Source organism: Cervus canadensis, chromosome 18, assembly GCF_019320065.1.
Source record: "Cervus canadensis isolate Bull #8, Minnesota chromosome 18, ASM1932006v1, whole genome shotgun sequence".
Taxonomy (NCBI): Eukaryota; Metazoa; Chordata; class Mammalia; order Artiodactyla; family Cervidae; genus Cervus; species Cervus canadensis.
Window position 1 is genome coordinate 6,490,061 of NC_057403.1, and position 20,664 is coordinate 6,510,724.

At 45.2% G+C, this 20,664-nt stretch overlaps 1 protein-coding gene and 1 non-coding gene across 2 annotated transcripts in view; both read left to right on the forward strand.

Moving 5' to 3' along the window:
• LOC122421202 (zinc finger protein 91-like) overlaps positions 1 to 20,664 on the forward strand; it is a 158,364-nt gene that overhangs the window by 131,232 nt on the left and 6,468 nt on the right. The window lies entirely within an intron of this gene.
• Positions 14,329 to 14,401, forward strand: TRNAG-UCC. The gene has a single exon. It is a non-coding gene; the product is annotated as a tRNA-Gly (tRNA).

The window sequence follows — 20,664 nt, forward strand, 5'->3', positions numbered from 1 at the left end:
GACCATTCTTTTTGTGACTTTGTTAAACTTACATTTGCTTAAATGAGCCCCTGAAAAGTTTTAGCTAAAAGAAGAACAAAGGACAATTGCAGCAGGTGAGTTTATCACTCCAGGTCCTCAGAGAACTCACAGCAAGCCTTGAGGGCCCCTGAGGAAGGTCAAGGCTCGAACCAGGCTGAGAAAATTCCAGTACTTGGGGTTCAAACCTGACTCTGGGTGAAGTGCTGTGGGTCCCACACGCTGAGTGTAGATGGGTCCATTCAAACAAAGACGAGCAGGATGCTGGTGAGCTCAAAGGGTATCACTGAAGGGGGGCCTGTGCAGTAGACCCTGGGGTTCAGCAAGACTGCTGGTCCCAAGGAAGGGGTCATCTAGTGCAGGTGCTCACAGGACTGGCTGGTGTGAGTTCAAGGACCTGCAGGCTGTCTGCTCCCCAGACAGACGCTGAGGCAGCAACTGCATCGAGCAGTTCAGGGGAGCTCTCAACAGTACTCTGTATGATCCTTCTTATTAGAACCACCACGATGTCCAAGTAGATAAAAATCAAAGAGGAGACACAACGTAGAAGTGGTGGGAAATATATGAAGTTATGAGAGGTTTAACGGCAGTAAGGAACTAATTTCTACAGATGCCATCCCCCTGTGCTACAAATAGTTTATCATTACGTTACCTTTCCTGCAACCTGAAATAGGTGGGAGAGGTTGATGCTGGTGGTGCGTTAACCCTTCATTCATTCCACATCAATTGCAACACTGAAAAACCATTCCCTTTTATTAATTAAGGTACATTAATTTTACACAGATGGAATAAAACCTTTTACATTTGTTGTTTGATCCTTGATTATAATACATATTACAAGTTTCTAAAAACTGTCCTGTTTCTCTGATGAAATGTTCTGAGAATGTGATTTATATGGTTTACAAAATGGAGGGTAATTTAGTAAATATGGATGGACAGTAATTATATTAATATGATTTTTCCAGAAAGAGTTTTCTATACTTATATCAGATAGAAGAGAAGGTGTCCTTCCTTCAAGCCTGCCAGATAATATGCATGATTTCTCTATGTTGCTGTTATAAAAATACCTTCGATTTTCATGAACTATCCTTCTTTTATGCTTCAAGAGCAAGTGACATAATTATTGAAAACTTAGAGCAAACTTCTGTCTTACTTTGAATTATTCCCTGAACACTTACATCATGGTGACCACAGAGGTGTTTGACATCAGTGACAAATACCTCCATTCAGAGGTTTAGTGTGTATATAACATGACTGTGTTCTTAATCTTATAAATTGGAGAATAAATGTAAATAATTCCCACTTCATATAGAAGGGCTTCTCTTACCATTGGGCAACAACCGTCAAAAACATAAGTTCATATATACAGTAGAAACAAATCACAGCATGTAGTAATTTGAGAGTTGAATTACATTCGTTTTGGTTCCTTAATAATCTCAAATAACTTAACATAAACAAGGATACATTAATAATAATTATACCTCTGCAAATATCCACCCCTTCATCTTGTGATCCATACTAACATATCAATTTTGTATGTGTTTTACTTATGGAATACTTGCTACAGTGTTTCTGCTTCGAGTAATTCAACAAAAGTGGTACTAATGACATGCTTTCTAGTATGAATTCTATGGTATCGAGTTACTTTTGATGTTTGATTAAGCAGTTTTCTACATTTTTTTTATTTCATTCATGTATCTTTCCAAAGAAAACACTGGTTTTTTCAAAACTGTATATTTGGGACCAACTTTTTTTTATCACTGATTCATTTCTAGGGTTTCTCTGCAGTATGTCTTCTCTGACTGTGAGTGAGGTGATGGCTGTGATGAAATCCTTTGCCACATTCCTTACATTTCTAACATTTATCTGCAATATGATGCCTCTGATGTCAAGAAAGACCTGAACTCTGCAAAAAGCCTTTGCCAGAGTCTGTACATTTATAAGGTCTTTCCCCAGTATGAATTCGCTGATGTTGAGTTAAATTTGAACTCTGCTTAAAAGCCTTGCCACATGCTGTATATTTTTATTTATTTATTTATTTATTTTATTTTTTTAATAATCTTTTTTTTTTATTAGTTGGAGGCTAATTACTTCACAACATTTCAGTGGGTTTTGTCATACATTGATATGAATCAGCCATAGAGTTACACGTATTCCCCATCCCGATCCCCTCTCCCACCTCCCTCTCCACCTGATTCCTCTGGGTCTTCCCAGTGCACCAGGCCCGAGCACTTGTCTCATGCATCCAACCTGGGCTGGTGATCTGTTTCACCATAGATAATATACATACTGTTCTTTCGAAACATCCCACCCTCACCTTCTCCCACAGAGTTCAAAAGACTGTTCTGTACTTCTGTGTCTCTTTTTCTGTTTTGCATATAGGGTTATCGTTACCATCTTTCTAAATTCCATATATATGTGTTAGTATCCTGTAATGTTCTTTATCTTTCTGGCTTACTTCACTCTGTATAATGGGCTCCAGTTTCATCCATCTCATTAGAACTGATTCAAATGAATTCTTTTTAACGGCTGAGTAATATTCCATGGTGTATATGTACCACAGCTTCCTTATCCATTCATCTGCTGATGGGCATCTACATTGCTTCCATGTCCTGGCTATTATAAACAGCCATGCTGTATATTTATAAGGTCTCTCCCCAGTATGGATTCGCTGATGTCGAGTAAGAAAAGAATAACGGATAAAGGCTTTGCCAGATGCTGTACATTTATAAGGTCTCTCCGCAGTATGGATTCGTTGATGTGGAGTAAGAAGTGAATAATTGATAAACGCTTTGCCACAGTCTGTACATTTATAACGTCTCTCCCCAGTATGGATTCGCTGAGGTTCAGTTAAAGCTGAACGCTGCTTAAAAGCCTTGCCACATGCTGTACATTTATAAGGTCCCTCCCTAGTATGAATTTGCTGATGTTGAGTAACACATGAACAGCAGATAAAGACTTTGTCACATTCCGTACATTTGTATGGTTTCTCCCCAGCATGGATTCCCAGATGTTCAGTTAAATATGAACTCTGATTAAAGGTTTGGCCACATGCTATACATTTGAAATCTTTCCTTCCTGTATGGATTTTCCTATGTCTACTTCGATTTGGTGAGTTACTAAAGACTTTTCCACATGTATTACACTAGCAATGTTTCCACTTAGTCTGAATATTCTGCTGCTGAATAACTTTTGAAGACTGGTTAAAAGCTTTACCATAATCATAACAATTATAAGTCTTCTCTCCAATATCCATACTCTTATAAGTATTAATAGTAAGATTTGAGCTTTGATAAAATATATTCCTACACTTCTGATGTTTAGAATTGTTGTCTGAAAATTGATGTCCCTGTTGTTTCACGAGATATGAGTCTTGGTCAACATTATGCCCAGTTTCATTGCATGAAGAGCTTCTCATTCCATCATGTATACTCTTGTAATTATTGGGGGTAGAGCTCCTGCTTAAGGCATTCCTCATTTTGTTACACTTGGAAAGTTGTTCCACACTAATTATACCTCCATATGTATTGAACAATGATGTTTGAATAAGGTGTCTCCCCTTATTATCAACATTACACATTTTGGAACAAGGAAAAAAGAGTTGTTGGTTGAAGAACAAGAAACCCTTGTCAAAGGATCCCTCAAATTGACTGTATTGGGAATTTTTCCCCTCATGTTTAAGTTTCTGGTTTCCAGACATGTTTGAATGTATATTTAATAGACAGCTATGCTCAGAGTATAGGTTTGAATGAGTATTTGCAGTAGAGACTAGATGACTTTCCAGATTATCCACATGTCCCTTCAGAGAACATGTATGTTTCAAGAGATGATGTGGGTCATTGCTGACAAATATACACTTAACTGCAGATGTTGATGACTGAAATTGGTCATCTGAAATTTTTTTTCCTTATTTGACTCACATCCTTGATTTCTTTTGGCGGTAATGTTTACTTTATGGGAAACTGTACCAACTTGGTTGTGTCCATCATAACATGCTCTCCGCTCTTTATATGCCCTCATAGATTCCCAGTCCTTGGTTAAATGTAAACTTGCAAGGTGAAATCTTTCATAGATTCCTAGCGTTGCTGTTGGGAGTAAATCTTCTAAGCCTGGCTTTTGGGTCTTCAAACCTTGGGTGTTGTGAGAAGACACAGCTGATTAAAAAAAAAAAAAAGAAGAAGAAGAAGACACAGCTGAAAGATACCAAATGATAAGTTATTCTACTTACTATTCTTGGGGAATATAGTTTACAATTTACATAAAATTGGCATACACTTGGCTAGATTAACCCTAAAACTGAGATAGAAGGAGTCAAGATGGCAGAGGATTCGGAAGACATGGAGTTCATCTCTCTCTACAAAAGCATCAAGAATACATTTTGAAGTGGAAAAATTCTCACAGAGCCCTGAGGAACACGGGCAGAGGAACTTGGACACCTGAAAGTACAAGAAAGAGTCCTGCTGAGCCCGGTAGGACAAGAGAGTGAAGGAGGAAAGGGAAGAGGAAAAGAAGCCGGATGGGACCTGCAAATCTCTGGGGGGATCTGAAGAGAGGAGAGGTCTCCACATCCAGGGAAGCCCCTCACTGGGGGGAGCTCAGTTCGGACAGAAGGGGAGCCTCCTTCTCTGTGGGAAGAGAACTCGGCAACGAGTGTGCAGGACAGAGTGAGACCTGTACGCAGGGTACTGACCCCTGCCCTGCCCACCCAGCCTGAGAGGGTATCCTCCGCTGCAGACAAGGGCTGGGTGCTGGAACGTGGGGTTTGGAGAGCAGACCCAGGTAGAGGACTACGGTTGGCCATAAGGAGACATCCTGAGTGGACGGGAGGGAGGGAAGAGCTCTGCAAATGGAATGCTTGTGGAGGAAGCCTGAACCACCAGAGAAGCAGAGCGGCGCTGTTGGGTCATGCCCGGGGTGGGGAAGAACCTCCTTGCAGCCTCTCTGCCCCTGTGCCTGTCCCTGCCTCTCCAGGCACTAGGAATGGCTCCCACCTAGGTGGTGATCTCACGACCCCCACAGCTGCTTCCTCCTCCCCAGCTGCCTCCCCACCAGGGTAGACTCATGGGCCCCAGGGGCACCTTCAGAGCACACGCCTGTGGGTGGTCCCAATGCACAGGTGGTGCTGAAACCACAGCTGAGCGCCAAGGCCCTACCATTAGGCAAGAAAAGCTGAGACCTCTCCTTGCATCTGTACAAACCATGGTGTTCCACCCCACAACTGGCTTGGTAAACTCAGCCCCAAGAGAACATCTGGATGGAAATGAGTCTCTGGCAGTCAAGACCAGTCTGGCTTTAGCAACTGTAGACTTTGTAGGCATGCACATGAGACATTTGGGCCAGGTCACAGTGTCCATTGCCCCCATAGCACCACAGCGAGTCCAGCTCCACAATGAATGTACACCTGGGATATGACTACAGTGGATCTCTGCTGGTGACCTGGTGAAAACAACATCTGAGAGACACCAGGGTCAAGTGCCAGCATACCCATTGTTCAGGTGAGGCCAAGATCAATGCCAACACAGGGTGACAGGCAAGCTCGCACAGCACATGAAAGATGACACACAGAACACTCACCGAGGAGAACATCCCCAGAGGAGCAACACTCAGTGGCTTCCCTCCCAGTGGGTGTGCTCCAGTCCCACTAGATCAGAAGCACCACAGATCAGAGCAGAGCTCATTTCAGATCTGGGGCCTCTGCTCCACCAATCAGGAGTGACACCACAGACAGTGACAGCCACAGAGGAAAGGTGAAGCGGACTTCAAGATCCGGGCAGGCTCTGGTCACAGTAGTAACAATCAACCCCCTCTCAAGGGCATAAGGGCAGAAGTCTCTGGACCGCCTCACCCACCAGGGAGCAGACACCAGAGCAAAAGGAACTAGGATCTGCAGCCTGCAGAAGAGAGACCACAAACACAGAACATTGGACAAGATGAGATGACAAAGGAGTATGGTGCAGAGGAGAAGTCAAGATAGAAACCTAGAGGAACAACAAAGCGAGGAGCAGTTGAGCAGTGTAATGTTTATTTTTTGCTTTAAGTAATCAAATTTACGAACAAAACGTTTTCACAAATGCTAATGCCTACTAATTATTTAACCCACTTACCACTCATGTTGTCATCTGAGCATGTTCTAATAGAGTCTAAAATAGTAAATGCTATTGACCTAGAACTAATCAGAAATAGATGGCATAAACGATAAAATCCTGGGATATTTCATAACAAACAAGATAGATTTAATAAGGTAAGAGTTCTTAACAAATCAAATGAGAAGTGAGACTTGAAAAATATGGTGAGAACACAGGGAACTCTACTCAATGCTCTGTGGTGACCTCGATGGGATGAAAATCTAATCAAGAAGGGAAATGTGTATATGTATCACTTATTCTTTCTGTATAGCAAAACTAACATAACACTGTAAAATAGCATTTTTGGAACAGAAAAATTTCTTCTTAAAGATTTCTCTATATAATCTATAAGCTTAATAGTGAAGAACAATCAGAAAAAAGCACTGTGGGAAATGTTCTAAACTCCCACGTCAATAATTTGTTTAAAAACTCTGTGAGTTAAATAAACATATTAAAGCATTTTAGCATTAATGAATGGGGACAAATTTACTTAACACATTTAATGTTAGTTCATATAAAAAAAGAGAACCTTTAACATAAAATTCAGATTTGCATTTTCTCATTTTAGTGAGGTGTCTTATGCAGTGAAGAAAGAATTTCAGTATGATATTTCTAAGGTCATATGTGTAGTTTCCAGTGGACTGGAAATTATATGGTAGTGTTATAGCCACACTTTCCGGGAAACAGACTCACTCAGAAGGACAATTCAGATAGTGGAGTGCAGTTTATTACGGCGGCGGGCCCAAGGCAGAGTCTCCTCTTAGCCAAGGACCCCGTCCAGCATTTGTGAAAATCTTTTATACCCCATGCGTACGTGTCCAAACCCACCACCTACCCTTGTGTACGTGTCAAACCCCACCTACCCCGTGTGTAAGTGTCCAAACAGTCAATAGTCAATAACCCGCAGTTACATTCAACCAGTTAATAATCGATAAGCCTGTGATTACATCCTGATAGATACGAAAAAAGTTTATGACCTGTCCGGAGACAGGGGTGATTACGGTATGCTTCCTCTTAGGCCAATGAGTAGCCTGGATGTGATCTTCAAGATTCCCCTGTCTGAGGGGTCTTATCCTTCCATTATCATTCCCACAGGCGCTAAGCACAGAGTTCAGAGTCCACTGGAGAGGTGGCCACGCACGATCATCACAGACAGGCCTGAGATGGAGTCCAGGCCCTATGAATTCCTTCATTGCCCCCTCTTGATGCTCTTAGTTTCCATAACGAGCATCATTTATTGAGACATATTGTACCTTAGCCCTCCTGTCACCCACATGAGAGAATGCTATCAACCTCTGGGTTACAAAATTCACAAGGCATTGTAGGAAGCAGGGCCCACAGAGCAGTATGATGAAGAGTACTATAACAACAGTCACAATGGTTTTCCACCAGTCTCCCTTTACCCAGGACAGAACTGAAGTCCAAAAGGGAATATTTTCATTAGACATGGCTTTCTCTTGATTTTGCATATCCTTCAAGGCAGTAGATACATTTCCAGACAGGTCAGGGATGTACACACATCATTCGACTTTAATTACAGGGCAAGTCCCTCCTTGGGCTGCTGTGAGTATGTCTAATGCCATCCTATTTTGAATTACTGCCTTCCTCATCTGAATTTGTTCTTTGTTCAAAGCTTGAATGGCTTTTGTACTGTCTAAGAGGGCCTGTTTAGTGAAATTAGTTAAGGCCTCTACCTTAACCATGATATCCGTTGTCCCTACAGAGGGTACAAACAAGGCAGCAAGATAGTCATACCATTGGAACACAGATCGTGTCCATCTTGCATGCAGATAAGGCAGGTTTACTGGAGGCTGGTGTAGGCTAGGCTTAATACTGCCATGGGCGAAAGCAAATCCTAATGTGCAACGCCCCACCCAGCCAACTGGTAACCATGGCCATAAGTTAAGCCCACAGAGCCACTGGGTCCCATTGGGGGCTACCCAGCGGATTCCAGGATTATCTTTCCAGTCGGAACCGGGCCACTGAACAGACTGATTGGGGTGATAGGTAACTTCCAAGACTTGTTTACATTATTCAGGGGGCAAATAACCCATATATTTTAATTCTTTTGGGTCTAGGGGGTGGTCTCCAAATCCAACTTTCTGTTCTTTTTGTTCCCAGCAAATAGTAGCAGGGGTAATCAACTGTCCTTTCTCAGGAGTCATCCAGAAATATTCATCCCAGGCCTGGTAGTATTGCTCAAGGTACCGGGAGGCCTGTCCCCCTTTTGTAAGAGAACCCTTCTCCTTTTTATTTTTCATATATGAGGTATAAGCCTTTGTTACTTCCATAAGGCTGGTGTTCATGTTAAATGTAACCCTATGTCCGTGGCCCATTGATGGCTTCTTTTTACACCAGGAGAGCAAAGAAAGGTTATGATTGGTGAGAGAGAGAAAAGTTCCTTTCTGTTGCTCTAAGAAGGAACACAGTGGTATAAAGTCCCCATAACGGAGTGGCGATACCCACCAGGGGAGTCTGTCCATTACTGACAGGGGCATGGCCCCACATACCCAACAGTTGGAGGAGTTGTGGAAGTTCGCATAAGAATGTGCCCACGAGATGAAGACGTTGTCCTGTGCAGGAACACTGGTCAGGTTCAGAATTGCGTTGATGAGGCCGAGCAGCAGGAGTCGTTTACCCAGCTCCATCCTGTAGAGGGCTCGTCCGGGATCTCGTTCTCTTCTTCCTCTTCAGAATGATCTTGGTTCGCCGTGGGTCGGTGGGGTCCTTCTGGGTGGTCCACTCAGCGTCTTCCGGGTCAGTGTTGTATGCCTTCTTCGCTCTGGTGTGATGGATCCAAGGGGCAATGCCTGCAACTTTAACTGCGGTAGGAGTGGTTAAAACAACAGTATAAGGACCTTTCCACCGGGGGGCTAGGGAGTCATGTTTCCAGTCTTTCACCCATACCTGGTCCCCTGGTATAAACTCATGCATTTGCTCCCCCAAGGGGAACGGTATTCTTTCTTGCACAAACTTAGTTACTTGATTAATTACCTTACCTAGTTGTTCCATCTGCTGTGATATCCCATCTCCTCCTACCTGAAGTATATCAGTTGTTACCTGTCTTATTATGGGAGGAGGCCTCCCATACACAATTTCATAGGGAGAGTAGCCATGGGACTGTGGGGTCATCCTGAGTTTGAGCAAGGCCATGGGAAGTAAATCCACCCAGGAACAGTCAGTCTCTATAATCCACTTAGAAAATGTCTCCTTTAGTGTCCAGTTAGTTCGTTCTACCATTCCGGAGCTCTGAGGCCGGTAGGCAGTGTGTAACTTCCATTTTACATTCATGGCTTTACTTACTTGTATCAGATCCGATATGAAGGCTGGCCCATTATCTGATCCTATGCTGGTGGGGAATCCAAATTGAGGAACTATCTCCCTAAGCAGGCTCCGAGCCACTTCTGATGCTCTTTCAGTTCGGGTGGGGAAGGCCTCCACCCATCCCGAGAATGTACATACCAAGACCAACAGGTAATGAAAATGACGATATGGCTTCATCTCAGCGAAGGCCACTTCCAGATGTTCAAAAGGAAGGGTACCTTTTAATTGGATGCCTGGGGGTTTTGGTCTGCACCCTGGAGCAGCGTTAATCTGAGAGCAGGCGTTACAATTTTGGGATTCCATTCTACATAGAGAGGAGAGGCGAGGAACCAGAAAATACCTTCGGATCAAGTCCTCCAGTTTGTCATGTCCTAGGTGAGTCATACGATGAGCTTGGCTCACCAGAGAGGGGGCCATCCTTTCAGGCAGTAGTAGCTTATCACCTGGCAGTTCCCACCATCCTTTCTCTGTTTTGGTGGCTCCCTCCGCTTCAGCTAGCTGGTTTTGAGCCTTGGTGTATGTCGGGGAGTCTAGGGCCAGCTCGGGTAGCTCAGCTAGGACAAATGTCCTCATGGGGATTTCCCCGGATTCTTTCCTGTCCTCGGCTGCTCGCCGGGCGGTCTCATCAGCCAGCCTATTTCCTCGAGCCTGTGGGGTGTCTTCCTTCTGGTGCCCACGGCAGTGCATGACTGCTACCTCCGTGGGGCTCCAGACAGCGTCTAACAGAATCAGGATCTCTTCCTTATTCTTAATGTCCTTTCCATTGGCCGTTAGAAGGCCTCTCTCCCGGTATAGCGCCCCATGTACGTGGAGTGTAGCGAAAGCATACCGGGGGTCAGGGTAGACGTTCACTCTCTTGCCCTTTGACAGCTGCAGTGCCCGGACTAAGGCCCATGACTCTGCTCGTTGGGCTGACCAGTGTTGTGCAAGGGGCCGGCCTCTATAACAGTCCTCTCTGTAACTACAGCATAGCCTGACAGTCGCTGTCCTGGCTTTACCAGGCTGGTGCCATCAGTATACAGAGTCCAGTCAGGATTTGAAATTGGCCTGTCTCAGAGGTCTGGACGGCTAGCATAGACCTCGTCTAAGACTTCCTTGCAATCGTGAGTGGGTCCTCCTTCTCCCACTGGGAGGAGCGTTGCCGGGTTTAAACCCTGGCAAGGTTCAATACGGAGGTTGGGGTTTTCACATAGCAGTCCCTGGTATTGAATAATCCGGGAATTTGACAGCCATTTGTGGGGGTCTCCTCGAAGGGGTGTTGACTTCATGTGGGACCTTTACGATCACGTCCTGGCCAAAAGTCAGCTTTGTGGCCTCACGTACCAGTAAGGCGACTGCGGCCACTGCCCGCAGACAGCCAGGCCAACCGGTGGCAACATGATCAAGTCGCTTTGAAAGATAAGCTATTGGCCTGTCCCACGTTCCCAAGGTTTGAGTCAAAACCCCCATGGCTGTTTTATCTTTCTCAGTCACATACAAGGTGAATGGTTTGGTGAGGTCTGGCAATCCCAAGGCGGGGGCGGAGGTGGTTGCTAGCCTCAGCTCCTCAAAGGCTTCCTGCTGTTTTTCAGTCCAGTTTACAGGATTTTCTTCAGGCCCTGTCAGGAGCTCAAATAAGGGCTGGGCTATTTGAGAGTACCTTGGAATCCAAATCCTGCAGAATCCAGTGGCCCCTAGGAACTCCCTGACTTGCCGCCGAGTCTTAGGCGTGGGGAGCCTCAGAATTACTTCCTTTCTAGATTGGTCCAGCAACCTTGTGCCTTCCCTTAAGACAAACCCCAAATACCTTACCTCCTCCTTGCAGATTTGTGCCTTTTTCCTGGACACTCGGTATCCCGCTTCTGCCAGCAATTGGAGGAGCGCTCGGGTCCCTTCCCAGCATTCTTCCCAGGTCTCAGCGGCCAGCAACAGGTCGTCCACATATTGCAGGAGCCAACATCCATACCTTTCAGGCTGGAAAGGTTCCAGGTCCGAGGCCAAGCTTCTCCAAAGATGGCTGGCGCGTTTTTGAATCCTTGCGGGAGGCGAGTCCAGGTGAGCTGCTGCTTATTGCCTCCGATGGGGTCCTCCCATTCAAAGGCAAAGATGGGTTGTGATGCAGGTGCTAGGCGTATACAGAAAAAGGCATCTTTGAGGTCCAAACAAGTATAGATCCTTGTCTTAGGTGGGAGGAGACTAAGTAAGGTATAGGGGTTTGGGACGGTCGGGTGCAGAGTTACAGCGGCCTGATTGACCAATCTAGATCCTGCACAGGCCTATAGTCTTGTCCTCCTTCCTTTTTTACCAGCAAGATTGGTGTGTTCCAGGCTGATTGACATTCCACCAGGATGCCTGCCTGTTTTAGCCTGTTGATGTGAGGCAGAATCTCAGTTCGGGCTTCTATGGGTATTGGGTATTGACACTTTCTCACTGGGGTTGCACCAGGTTTGAGTTCTATTATTACAGGGGCTTGGTGTCTAGCTAGCCCAGGGGGGTTATCTTCGGCCCAGACCTCAGGGAACAGCTGAGTCAGCCTTCTCTCCAACTCTGTTGCCTGGTCTTGTTTATCTCCAGGAGGCTCATGTAGCCTCCATTCGTCTTGAGGGGGCACAGAGAGGGAGAGTAAGTAGGTTGTTGTGCCCACCCGAAAAGTGGACCTCTCTTCAGGAGAGAAAGTCACTTGTGCTCCCAGTTTGGAGAGTAAGTCTCTCCCCAGCAGGGGTACTGGGCACTCAGGGATATAGAGGAACTCATGAGTCACTTGATGACCTCCCATCTGACATTTTCTGGGCTGGCAAAACGACTTAACCATTTCTTCTCCCGAAACCCCAGTTACAGCAGCAGTCCTTTTAGACAGTGGCGCCTCTGGTTTAGTTACCACAGACAATTCTGCCCCGGTGTCCACCATAAAGTCAATGTCTTGGTCCCCAATTTTTAAAGTTACCATGGGCTCTCAGGGACCTGATGTCTTTGAGCCCCGGCGTCCCTATTCAGTCTCTATGTTAGTGAGTTCTGCAACTGGGAGGGATTTATTTTCCCTTCTTCCTTCTGGGCACTCATTCTTCCAATGACCAAACCCGCGGCATCGGGCACATTGATTTGGCTGTAATGGAGCCCGTGGCCTCCGTTGGGACCGGTTGGAGGGCTGTCCTGACCTCGAAGCTAGGGGGGTCTTCTTTGCTCTGGTGGTGGAAAAGTCTCCGGAAGACTTTCCAAGCGTAGCAGCCAACATTGCAAACCTCTCATCTGTTCTCCTCTGCTCGTCTTTATACCTCTTCTCGTATTTCTTTTCTATTTCCGTGTCCCTATTCAGGAACACCTTGTCTGCTATCTCAATCAACTGAGAGCTAGACATGGATAGAACTCCCTCGGTCTTTTGAAGCTTTCGTTTTATGTCAGGAAATGCTTGCGAGATGAATGACGAATTTATAACAATCTGGGAGCCCGTAGCTTCTGGATCTATGGGTGTATAGAGTCTGTAGGCCTCACAAAGCCTCTCGTAAAATTTGGAGGGTGACTCGTTTCCCTTCTGAACTATTCCGGCCGGTTTAGACATGTCCATCGGCCTCCGGGCTCCCCTTCTAAGCCCTTGTATAATCGCTGTCCCGTATCTTTCTAATTGGATTTTTCCCTCCTCTGTATTATAGTCCCAGTTAGGTCTGTCAGTGGGGAAGGCTTGTTCTATCCACCTCTCTGGGTTAGCAGTGCCCTCAGGGACCATCTCCTGTAACCATTTCCTTGCCTCAGCGTTGATCCTGTATCTCTCTTCTGTACTGAAGAGGGATGATAGTAATTGCATTATATCGTCCCAGGTTGGTAGATGAGTGCGGAAAATAGTCTCCATTAGTCTAGTCATACGCTTGGGTTCCAACGAGTAAGAGGGGGTGTGTTTTTGCCAGTTCAGTATATCAGTTGATGAAAAGGGCTGATAGTAATAGGTTACAGGAGCTTGGTGATAATTACCATCCTCCCCTATCACTGGCGATTGCTGAACTTCTCTGAAGGGCATCTGCAAGGGTATTTTTTCCTCTGGCTCTTTTGCAGAGCGGAGCCTTTGTTTAATTCCAGTGGTTCCTCCCCGTCGTCCGGGAGTACTTACCGGGAGTGGAGGGTAGAGTTTAGGGAAAGTAGGAGCAGCATCCGGGGTGGTAGAGTCCGGTGGGCTCATTGCCCCTCCAGTTGAGGTTGGAGCCTGCTGGGAGGGTGGCTCTACAACCTGTGGAGCTGTCGGGACCCCTGAGGAGTCCGGGAGGCTTACCGGTCCCTGGCTGCTTCCTCCGGTGGCCACGGTGTTACTAGCTGGCGGAACCATCATCCAATACGGCGGTCGGGGAAGCTCATCTCCTTCAGGGTCCTGTAAAATTTCCTTCTCATCTTTGGTTATCTTTTGAGCCATCAAGATTTTTCCTTCCCCGCCATGAGCATAAAAACGGGCCCATTTGGGGGGGTCTTCGGCTATTCCCAGCCAAGAGTCTATGTACGGGAACTGATCAGGGTGTCCGGGCTTTCCCGTAACTATAGCATAGACTGCCTTTATGAGATTTAAGTCCATAGTTCCCTCTGGTGGCCAGCCAACTCCCACTGAAGGCCATTCGACTTCACAAAGGGTACGCAGCCGGCCGGGTGTCATTTTCTTCCCATAGTCTCCATCGAATCCTTTCTTAAAATTCTTAATCATATTCTCCAATACAGTGGCCTTCCTCCCATTTTCTTACCTCTGGATTCCCACGTCCCAGGGCCTTCCTGAGAAGCCAATTTACCTGTCTCCACTGGCAGGGGAGATGATGGGTCACACAGCAGATGGGTACCTCCTGGGGGAGGGCAGAATACGAGCATGCAGAAATCAATATCCTCTTTGTAAAAAAAAGAAAAACCTGGGACTTCCCTGGTGGTTCAGTGGCTAAGACTCTGTGCTTCCAATGCAGGGGGCCCGGGTTCAAACCCTGGTCAGGGAACAAGATCCCATGTGCTGTAACTAAGACCTCATGCAGTCAAATAAATAAATAAATATATATTTAAAAAAAAAAAAAAGAAAAAGAAAAACCTGTGGCGACAGCTCGGCACGTTCCCTAGGGCGGCGTGGACACACCTCCTGACTGGCCTTCTTAAACCCTAAGTCCCTCTCTTCATCCCTGGCACGGCCGTCGGCCTGAGTGCCGAGCAGCTATTGTCACCAACCAAAACCAGTTTCCTATGCGGCTCCCTTCTGGTCCCTCCAGGGGGGTGATCAGGCCCCCTCTTCCACCCTGCTGGGTGGGCTCCTCCTCACCTGAGCGCTCAGTTCCCTGCTGCCGTTCACTACCTGCCAAAGCGAAGAAACCGGGCTTTGAAAGGCTGAATACTTCCAGAGGGGCGAGGCGCCTTCCCCCCTCTAGGAGATTCAAGCTACAAAGCCTCGGGGTGGCCTCAAATGAGACCTGTCTCCTCAAAGTGAGGAGTTTCCCGGCCAATGCACCAAATGTTATAGCCACGCTTTCAGGGAAACAGACTCACTCAGAAGGACAATGCAGATAGTGGAGTGCAGTTTATTACACCGGCGGGCCCAAGGCAGAGTCTCCTCTTAGCCAAGGACCCCGTCCAGCATTTATGAAAATCTTTTATACCCCATGTGTACGTGTCCAAACCCACTACCCCAATTCCCTTGAGACTTACATAAACAAAGGAAGGGTAAATACAACTACAGTAACCCCATCATTCACGTGTTATGTGTTCAAACAGTCAATAATCAATAAGCCCGCAGTTACATTCCAAATAGTTAATAACCGATAAGCCTGTGCTTACATTGTGATAGATAGTGTCCAAAGGCAGAGGTGATTAGTGTCTGTTTTCTCTTCTTCAAGATTCCCCTGCCCAGAGGGGGGTCTTATCCTTCCATTGTCATTCCCACAGGCGCTAAGCACAGAGTTCAGAGTCCACTGGAGAGGTGGCCACGCACGATCAGCACAGACAGGCCTGAGATGGACTCCAGGCCCTATGAATTCCTTCTTCAATTGTACTTTAAAGATGTGGGAAAATAGAGCTCTCTAAATGGAGCAGAGAATGAACTGTAGCAGTTGATTCATAAAACCTAGAAAAACACACACAGGAAGTAGAGCAACAACATTCTCAGGTGTTAATTCATGTGTGATGTAACTTATGACAACACCGATCATTACTTCCTTGGTTGGTCATCAGATAGCATTTAGGGCATCGTTTTCAGAGGCATTTGGCTCAGCCCATACGCACTGTGAACCTAGCGTGTCCTGCTCAGTTCAGTTCAGTTCAGTCGCTCAGTCGCCCTGGACTGCAACATGCCAGGCCTCCTGCTGCCCCTGGTTTCTTTTCCAAGAAAGCGGGGATGGAATGCTTCCAGGCTCCTGGTCTCTGAAGTTGGAGCTGCCACGCCTGCAGAGAGGTGGTCACAAAAAGCAAATCATTTTGTGAAAACCTGTGTCCCCAGGCTGCAGAGGCGGGTGAAAAAAAACTAAGGACAGGGGAGATCTTTGGGAAGAATTCTGCAAGTAGAGCCTGGCAGGAACCCAAGACCCCCAGGTGATTCTGACCAAACACTCACCTCTCCCCTCCCAGCCCCCAAGGGTACAGGCAGGCTGTGGACCACCACACCCATCCTAGAAAGAGCCCCTCCCCAGGGAATCAGGTTGACCTTCTTTGCTTCTAGAAGTTCCCTCCCTAAACCCTCCCTTCCTGAGGTCTCAGGTGTGAGGTTTCCATTCAGGGCTCTGAATGCGGGTCTTCCTCTTACATTTCTTTCACAACCCTCCTAGGGTGGGTCAGGTAATCCAGAAGTAGGGTCTACTGTCTCTCGTGAAGTGTTCTCTGTGACTCGAAAACGGAGAACTAGCCCGGACGATCTGCAAATAGTGTAGAGCACCAGGATGTGAGTAGCATTATCAGGTTAGTCTTGATTCCCCACTACAGATTGGGAACACAGAAAGTCGAAAAGGAGCTCAGAAAAGGGTCAGGGAAACAGGAAATCTTCTTCTCTTTCCCTGCAGCAGTTGCAGGTTAAACAGCTGCATGGATGCCTTTGAAGGTATTTTCTCAAGATGCAGATGTGAGTTTGCGACGTAACATCCCCAGAGAAGACGCAGAGCAGGAGGAAGAAGAGGAGGAAATGGCAGCTTCTCAGGTACGTGTCCTGTCCCGGGTCTGGGGCTGTGTCTGCTTTTCTTCCTGAAATGCCTGGACTGAGAACCTGCACACCTTTAGTTCTCTGCTTCTAACTTTTCTGCCTGGGTGTTTGTTATCAACTTCTATTTTTTCCTTTTCTTCTTATCATAGTGAAGCCTGGCTCTTTAGACCACTTCTTCCTTGAGTCCCAGAATCTTGTCTGTCTTGTCTGTATCCTGGCTTTCTATGGAGCATGATGAATTCTCAACATGAATTAGCGACTTTCAACTGGTGAATATATTCCCTTTGTGAGAGGCACTAGTATCCAAGATTCGCACTGGGATGTGGTTCGGTGTTGGGATCTTAGGGAACTAGGGGAAATGCCATGATGAGTTTACATATGGATGCAATTTCAGCTCTTTAGGAGTTAGAAAATGCCCTTATATATTGAATAAACTCAGTGATCCAGAATTTTTCAGAAAATGCTCAGAAATAAAAAGAAAACTAGGAGATACTGTCCTCTGTAATGCTAAGACTTAGTAGTTAAACACATTGTTAGGTAGTTAGAATAGGGAAAAAGAGTCCAAAATGGCAGTGGCTAAAAGACCTGGAAGGGGAAGCCCGCGAAAATAGAACAAAGGAAGGTCCGAGGACTGGAATGAAAACCTCAGGTAAAACAAACAACGCGCCTGCCTAGGCCCGATTTACATAAGACAGACCCAGGGGCAGAGAAACAGGTAAAAAGAGGAGCCAAAGCCCTCTTCCTTCTTCTCTCTCTCTCTCTCCCGCGCGATGGGGCGATCTTCTCTTCGTGTCTTTGGATCGACCTGTCCTCACAACTCGAAGATGGATTTTCCGGCTATTATCTAAATGAATAGAGCTGTAACACTGATTTATTTAAGAGCTATAACACGGTCTGTCCTCCGAGAGCTGTGACCCGCCAAGGGGCTTTAATGTCCGTCACTCCAAATTTTCGTTGTGACGAGACAAAGAACCCAGGAACATACACTCGCGTGACAACATTGTTAGGATACAAAACAGAGGAAGTATATATGAAATGAATTTTGCATAACACTGATATTTTTTATGTCACTTCAAGTTATAAATTCCTTATTTTTTCCGAAATGCCCAGGTTCTGATAGTGCATCTGCCGTGCATTTACACCATGACAGATGATGTCCACTGGCTCTGGTGATTTCTCTGAGATTATCAGGCTATAGAGTTCGTTTTTCTTTCCCTCTGTCTTTAAACAAGGCTGTGGAAAAATGGAATGAGGAACATGTGAAAACTCTCACAGTTAATGGAGAAAGTCCACATCTTCTTGGTTTCTCTTTGCTTCGGAAAATGAACACTCACTGTGTTGATGATAGATACTGGGTTTTGGGAGTGGGAGTTTTCATCACTCAAGCCCAAGTGTGATGTTTCCAGTACACTCCACGCTCATATCACAGACAAAGTCTTACTCACATTTTTGCATTTTTTTATAAAAATATTTGCAAGAATCCTATTGGTGCTAGTCTGTTTTCACCTGTGTTGAATGTCTAAGATACAGCTCAATAAAATGATCCAGTTTTTCAAGAAATTAAAGTTTCAGAACCAAGAGCTCTAATTTATCTCATACTATTGTATATGTCTGCACCCTTGTGTATTTAAAATATACAAAGAATATCATCCACAAGCAGATGTATATATTTTAACCCATTAAAAAGAATCTCGATTAACTGAACATGAACTGATTTTATTGACATGAATATCGATTTTATTGACATGAATATGAATGAACTCTGCTGAACTGAACTGAACTGAACATGAATCAGTTCATTTCAGTCGCTCATTAGTGTCTGACTCTTTGCGACCCCATGAACCGCAGCACTCCAGGTCTCCCTGTCCATCACCAACTCCTGGACTTTACCCAAACTCATGTCCATTGAGTCAGTGATGCCATCTAACCATCTCATCCTCTGTCGTCCCCTTCTCCTCCTGCCTTCAATCTTTCCCAGCATCAGGGTCTTTTCAGATGAGTCAGTTTTTCACATCAGATGGCCAAAATATTGGAGTTTCAGCTTGAACATCCTTCCTTCCAATGAACATCCAGACTGATTTCCTTTAGGATGGACTGATTGCATCTCCTTGCAGTCCAAGGGACTCTCAAGAGTCCTCCAACACCACATTTCAAAAGCAGCAATTCTTCTCTGCTCAGCTTTTTTTATAGTCCAACTCTCACATCCATACATGACTACTGGAAAATTCATAGCCTTGACTAGACGGACCTTTGTGGACAAAGTAATGTTTCTGCTTTTTAATATGCTGCCTAGGTTGGTCATAACTTTCCTTGCAAGGAGTAAGCATCTTTTAATTTCGTGGCTGCAGTCACCATCTGCAGTGATTTTGGAGCCCCCCAAAAAAAGTCAGCCAGTGTTTCCACTCTTTCCCCATCTATTTGCCATGAAGTGATGGGACCGGATGCCATCATCTTAGTTTTCTGAATGTTAGCTTCTCCTTAATACTCTTTGTAAGTATATAGTCTCATTTTAATATATATGTCTGTATGCAGGAAAATGTTTCTCTTTTTCTTGTTTTGGTATTCTCCCCAGTTATATAAAGTTCTTTTTAAAAAATACACGTATTTATGTTTGCCTGAGTTTTGTCTTGGTTGTAGCCTACAGAATCTTGGAGCCATGTGGGAGACTTTGTTGCAGCAGGCAAACTTTAGCTGTGGGTGTGGCATCTAGTTCTCTGACAAGGGACTGAACCCAGCCTCCTGACTTGGGAGCTAAGACCACCAGGGAAGACCCTAGAAAAACTCCTATACACTTTTTTTAGTGTTGTCCATGGGTAATTGTGTTTTACTAGTTAAATTTTAGTTCAGATAAACTGAAGCAAATTCAAGATCTGTCATTTAATGAATGTTTGTTAAAATATTTGCAAAACGGTGGAACAACAATGTAGTTGATTTTATATTATTTATGTGATGCATTCAAGACCCTGTAAAAACTTTTAGAAAGACATATAGTATATACTATAGTTGAAAGGATGATTGCTGCTATGGGTACTATTCTGTCAGACCTGTCAATTTTGTAAAACACTTAAAATTCAATGTTAAGTATAAATTCTTACCTTACTGGTCAACCTCTTTGCTTTTCAGAACGGTCATTCATGTGTCAGAATTTTCAACATTACTAGTTAAAATAAGCTTGTTAAAAATGCGGCACATTGGCCCCACTCCAGAACTCTTAGATCAGAGCATGCTTTTTAAAAATATTTCCTGTTTCCTTGATAGGGGGCTTCCCTGGTGACTCAGATGGTGAAGAATCTGCCTGCAGTGTGGGAGACCCGGGTCCGATCCCCTGGTGGGGAAGATTCCCGTGGAGAAGGAAATGGCAACTCACTCCAGTATTCTTGCCTGAAAAATCCCATGGACAGAGAAGCCTGGCATGCTACAGTCCATGGGGTCGGAAAGAATCAGACATGACTGAGTGACTAACATGCTTTTCTTGATAGACAGTTTATCCTGGGTCACAGGAGTACAACTCTCAAAAATAGATAAGTCAGTGTTGATGGGATTGTTTTATAATTTCTCTTCCAGATCAGAATAGTTTCTATAGTGGTCTGTGGATCATATCTCATTCTCTTTTCCTGGGGTTAGAAATACTGTGGAAAATACGGCAGTATAAAAATTATATTCCTGTGTAACACCAGACATTCTCCTAAATCAAAACCATTTCTCTTGCTGGTTTCATCTTGGGTCACATTAGGAAGTCTTCCCAGGTCCACGTGGCTCATGTCCTTTATATTTCAGGGGCTGCTGACATTCCAGGATGTGACCATAGATTTCACTCAAGAGGAGTGGGAATGCCTGGACCTCGGTCAGCGGGAATTGTACAGGGACGTGATGTTAGAGAACTACGGGAATCTGGCCTGCTTGGGTGAGGATCACTCGCTTATACAATCCCTCAAAAACCCCAAAATTCCAAAAATCTCAGGGTTTTGGTTCATTCATTCTAGAATGTCTCCTGGAATTTTCTGCTTTGTCCAGTAGAGGTTAAGATTCCTACTTTCTAGGGGAAAGTAACCTTCTTTCTTGATGTAACCTGCCTTGTTCTTCAGT